The sequence below is a fragment of the Balaenoptera ricei genome, chromosome 5 (assembly GCF_028023285.1).
Source record: "Balaenoptera ricei isolate mBalRic1 chromosome 5, mBalRic1.hap2, whole genome shotgun sequence".
In the NCBI taxonomy this organism is placed as follows: domain Eukaryota; kingdom Metazoa; phylum Chordata; class Mammalia; order Artiodactyla; family Balaenopteridae; genus Balaenoptera; species Balaenoptera ricei.
In genome coordinates, this window is record NC_082643.1 from 85,682,974 (window position 1) to 85,689,169 (window position 6,196).

The window sequence follows — 6,196 nt, forward strand, 5'->3', positions numbered from 1 at the left end:
TAGCCAATCTGAAAAGACTTCATACTGTACGACTTGAACTATATGACATCCCAGAAAAGGCAAAACTAGGGAGAAAAAGATCAGTGATTGTGGCGGACAGGGACAAGTAAGGGGGAGAGATGAATAGGTGGACCACAGAGGCTTTTTAGGGCAGTGAAAATACTGTTTGATAATGATGGATATATGTTATTATACTTCTGTCCAAACCCACAGAATGTGCAACACCAAGAGTGAAACATAATGTAAACTATGGACTTGGATGATTATGACGTGTCAATGTAGGTTCATCTTTGGTTCAAAAGAAAAAAATGACCATTCTGGTAAAAAATGATGATGGGTGAGGCTATGCATGTGTGAGGACAGGGAGCATATGAGAAGTCTGTGTACCTTTCTCTCAATTTTAAACCTTAAAAACTCTCTATTCTTAGAAATACACATGTTAAGCAAGTTTTGAAATGGTACTAAGTAGGATTTGTATGTCATAGTTTTGTATCATTTTGACTTTTTCCAGCTAAATGAGCTAGGTGACAAAGTTTGAGAGATACTTGCAGATAAGAAAATCAGCAATAAAAACAATTACAAGAGCAATTGACATGCTTTGGAATCCTGAATGAGGAAGAAAGGAAAGCTAGAATATAGCTAATAGATTGGTAGGAAAGAGGTTGGTGAAAAAAAGGATGTCTCTGAGTTTAGAAAGTAGATGTATTGAATAGGAGAGACTGAGAACTAGAAAAACATGAGATCAGATAATGGAATTTTGTAGTATAAATATTAATTGGCTATTTCTGGATTATGACAACGTTTTAGGTTGTTGCCAAGAGGCATATGAGGATGTATGTAGCATGAAGCTTAGAGCCATTGATGTTGAGGAAGAGAACCAATTATAAAACATGTGGATTAAATATCAGTTAATGAAGACACTTATCTCCTAAGATAATGGTGGTACTTAAAGACATCCGTAAGGCCAGTGACTTAATCTTCAGTGAGTAAGAGTGATGACAAAGAGTGAAAGACAGTATTATGACCAAATGATCTGAATTCAACAGCTTCTTTCAAGAATGAAAGATTAATAGTTTGAAATAGTAACTATCATAAGAACAACATCTGCATTCCTGTTCTTGATAGCCTCATCCCTGCCATCAATGTGTGATTGCCAGAAGGTCATCAACATGAAGTTGAATGGACCACAGGAGAGGGCATTGATTTCGCAGAGACTAGGGTTTGTATAAGAAAAGGAAAGAATGGACAGAAAGAATATCCATTTTAGTTGATTTATAGTGAAACCAGCTAAAAGATCAAAAAAGCATAAATTTGGCAGAAGACAGAAGTGGGAGCATAAGTTAGAGGAATAATAGGTATTATTTCAAAGAGAATTGATTGTTAAACTGATTTAGCATCTCAAGGTAGTGAAAGGTGACAGAGATAAGAAGTGTTGGAATTAGCTGATATATAGGTATCTATTGGAACTTTGTGCAAAAGTCCATCCAAGATAGTTACAACACAACCGGAAGCATTTGGTGCTGTTTGAGAGTAATGTTTTATGTTTGTTAAACAGTTGTTCACACTTCTACATAAAAGTTTTGCTGGAAAAATAGATGGTAAATCTCCTATTAGCTTTTCTTCCAAGGAGAAAGATGTTTATTTAAAAGAGAAGAAGTGATCAGACAAAAATGATGAATTCTTTTAAGTATATATATATATATATTATATAAATATTATATATATAATATATATAATATTTATATATATATAATTTGTAAGATATCTTTTAAAACACTCTAAATTATTTTTCAGGAAGAAGCATATTTTTCTTATTTTCATACTGTTATATCTGTTTTAAAACACTGATTTCTCTACTATTCCTGTAAATCACCCAGAAGCAGCTTATATTTGTGTGACTCTAAGCCACATATGTTTCTCATTATTGAATAGTACCCTTTTCTGACTTTTTCTGATAAGGCTAAATTGAACTGATGTGAGAGAAACATACTTCTTACTGGAAATATTCATTTTTCATAGGCAGCATTCCAGTATCATGCACCAAACAAATGTAGAAACAAATTCTGAATTCTACAGAGGTGGTTTGGGAAAAACAATCACAGTTTCACAGTATTGTTCATAAGCAGAAATATTAACGGTTGTAAAGGATGGATATTGTTCTTCTTTCTCCAATGCTGTTTAATTAGTTCTCATAGTCATCCTTTTATTAGACCACAGAAGGTTAGATTGGGACAGACATGTGCTTTTCTGTCAGGCAGTCTTGACTCTTCAGGACTCTGTGGTTGATTGGCATTTACTGGTGAAATAGGGTTGCCTGACCACAGAGCCTGGAATATTAATTATTGCACTGTACTGCCCCTCATAGTACCAAGTCATACGTCTGGAATGAGGAATAAATAAAATATTTATCTCTCTTATCCTCTCGCTTCATTTTACTGTATAGGACAATAACGTTATTTTTCCAGAATTTTATAACTATCAGGTGGTAGAACCAAGATTAAAAAACAAACAAAAACAAAAGCCATGCCATAACTTCACACCCAGTGCACTTTCCAATATAATGTAGTTTTCTCATCTTTGAGAACATGTTTAAAGTAAAATTGTTTTACTTAAGAAAGTAAAATGAAACTTGGTGAGGGCTATAATCATTCAGTTTTTAGTCCTGGAAAAGTTTAGTAGTGGAAGAAATTAGCAATCGTGAGAATGGTATTGTGCCTACTCTACAGTTTCATAGTAATTATATGTATATTGGGAATATTGGTTAATTTCTCTTTCCCTCCCTTATAATTTCATATATTTAAAAATAATATCCAAGAATCAGAGAGCTGTTCTTTTTGTTGTTAAGATTTAAAGATCATCTGTTGAAATTACTCATTAATTTATTCATACTCTAATTTACTTAAAACAAAAAATACAAAGTATTTTTATTTTTAATAAAGATTGGATATATTTATGATTTGATATACATAGAGTGAAATGATTACTAGTCAAGCTAATTAACATATCAGATCCTCACAAGGTTACCATTTTGTGTGTGTGATGAGAGCATAAGAAATCTACTCTGTCAGCAAATTTCTGACAGCAGAAACTAACAACACTGTAAAGCAATTATACTCCAATAAAGATGTTAAAAAAAAAAACAAACTATAGTCATCATGCTGTACATTAGATCTCTAGACTTCTTCATCCTGTATCACTGCAACTTTATGCCCTTTGACCAACATCTCCCCATTTTCCCCCCTTCCCCTCCCCAGTTTTACTCTCTGTTTCTACATCTTCAAGGAGATTTTGCCTTTGGCAACAACATGAATCAACCTAGAGGACATTAGGCTGAGTGAAAATAAGCCAGACACAAAAACAAGTGAGATCATGCACTTTGTTTTCTAGGTTGAATCTACAAAATTGTGTTTTTTTAATCCAAAACTAAATTGAGTGCTAGAATAAGCCAGACACTGATTTCAAAAATATATAGTAAAAAACATGCCCATTACAAATACAGTTTTTCTATCTTTGTATGGGTGTTTAGGATCTAAATCTTTTATTTATTTTCTTCCTCCTTAGAATAATAGGAAATTGACATATTGTCAAGACTGTCTCATGAAAAAATGCCTCTTCCCTTAAATTCCTATAACCAGTATCCATTGGTCTCTTAGCTATAGTTTCTCTAGATTCCAACTTGTCTTTCCTCTACTATAAGAATAACCTGAATTTATGTTGTAATAAATATCCTTTAGTAAGGGATTAAGACTCTAGTGGAGATTCCTGCACCAGAATACAATGAACTACTTTAATATCTTGAATTCTAAAGAGATCCTGATTGAGTATAATCAGAGAAATTTAATGCTCTATTATCATGTGGTGGCAATCTTTTGAGTGCCCACTAGGTTCCAGGCATATGTTCCTGAAGATGAGCTATTTATGTTTTTAAGAGTTAATCATCTGAATGGTTCTGCATTGGTTTATCCCCAATTAGATGCAGCCTTTCCTCTACATAGGGAGGATACAAATACCACACAGTTTTATTTACCTTAGAGATAACAAAGAACAAAGTATATGTCCTTTTAAATTTTGAATCGATGGGTTCATTTTCAATTGTATGATTGTCAAATTTGTGTCTTCTAAAGAAATTTATGCTATAAAGCTATATGATTTTTCACATATAATTTGTGAAATGCTGCTTGCATATGCCCACCCTAACTAATTTCGTGAAGTTGATCTGAAAACTTCATTTGCCTTGACACTGTTTCAAGATTCATTAATAATGAGCTCTCATGAATATATGGAGATGGTACGTCAGAGCCTGTAGCACCTCTGCACTGTTTGTGGATAGGCAATGAATATCTATTAATTTGTTCTTAGTCTCCAACCTGATCTCTTAGCATTGAACATTAACTAGTTATTTATTTATTTTGACATTGAAAATAGAAATATCATTTTTATTGACAAGATAGGGCCACAAAGGGCAGCTCCACAGAACACAAATAAGACAATCCTAAGACAAGAGTGTAAAACTGTAGCAGACGGGTTAATACTCTTCACCCTCATCCTCTCCCACCTCCTCTCCAACCTCCTTGTAAACCTTCTCAAGGGCAGCCATGTCCTCACAGGCTTCAAAAAACTTTCCTTACTCCATGCCCTCACCCATGTACCACTAAACAAAGGCACGCTTGGCATACATTAGGTTAAACTTGTGGTCCAGGCGAGCCCAGGCCTCAGCGATGGCTGTGGTGTTGCTCAGCATGCACAGAGCAAGCTGTGCTTTGGCCAGGTCTCCACCAGGTACCACAGTGGGAGGCTGGTAATTAATGCCAACTTTGAACCCTGTCCAGCCCACAAACTGGATGGTACGCTTGGTCTTGATGGTGGCAATGGCAGCATTGACATCTTTGGGAACCACATCGCCATGGTACAACAGGCAGTAAGCCATGTATTTACCATGGTGAGGGTTGCATTTCATCATCTGGTTGGCTGGCTCAAAGCAAACATTGGTGATCTCTGCTACAGTAAACTGTTCATGGTAGGCTTTCTCAGCAGAGATGACAGGGGCATATGTAGCTAGAGGGAAGTGGATGCGGGGATAGGGCACCAAGCTTGTCTGGAATTCTGTCAGATCAATATTCAGGGCTCCATCCAATCTCAGGGAAGCAGTGATGGAGGACACTATTTGGCTCATGAGGTGATTCAGATTAGTGTAGGTTGGGTGCTCAATAGTGAGGTTTCTACAACAGAAGTCATAGATGGCCTCATTGTCTACCATGAAGGCACAGTGAGTGCTCCAGGGTGGTGTGTGTGGTGAGGATGGAGTTGTAGGGCTCAATTACAGCTGAGGAAACCTGGGGTGCTGGGCAAATGGAGAACTCCAGCTTGGACTTCTTGCCATAATCAACAGAGAGACGTTCCATCAGCAGGGAGGTAAACCTAGAACCAGTTCCCCCACCAAAGCTGTGGAAAACCAAGAAACCCTGAAGATCTGTATACTATTTCCAAATTCGGTCCAAGACGAGGTCAATGATCTCCTTGCCAGTGGGGCAGTGACTGCAGGCATGATTATTGGCAGCATCTTCCTTGCCTGTGACGAGCTGCTCAGGGTGGAAGAGCTGGCAGCAGGTGCCAGTGCAAACTGCATCAATGACCGTGGGTTCCAGGTCTACAAACACTGTCGTGGGCACACGCCTGCCAGTGCCTGTCTCGCTGAAGAAGGTGTTGAAGGAGTCATCCCTTCCCCCAATAGTCTTGTCACCTGGCATCTGGCCATTGGGCTGGATGCCGTGATCCAGGCAGTAGAACTCTCAGAAGGCATTGCTGATGGGGACACCGGCCTGCTCCCAGAAGGCACTGCTGATAAGGACACCAGCCTGGCCAACATGAATGGAGATGCACTCACACATGGCTGAGACTTGTAGGGTTCTGTGGCACTGGAGGAGGCGAGGGGACAGCCACAAAGATCTCCCACTAACAGACTACCAAGGAGTCCGGGGAAGAAGTAGTCAAACATTAACTATTTAAAAAGCAGTTCATTAGATATATTATTTTTGATTTTAAAAGTATACATGTGCATTCATATACATATTATATATAGGAAGATAATATGCAACAAAATAGCAATAATACTTTTCACTGCATAAGAAAATTAGAAAAAAATTATTATCCTTATTTCTATATTTTTAAAATTTTTTTACTCAAGTTTACAAGAAAC

At 37.1% G+C, this 6,196-nt stretch overlaps 1 pseudogene; it reads right to left on the reverse strand.

Annotated features, from left to right (window-relative positions):
• Window positions 1–4,525: 4,525 nt before the first annotated feature.
• On the reverse strand, window positions 4,526–5,888 carry LOC132366556 (tubulin alpha-8 chain-like; annotated as a pseudogene).
• Between the last annotated feature and the right edge of the window lie 308 nt (window positions 5,889–6,196).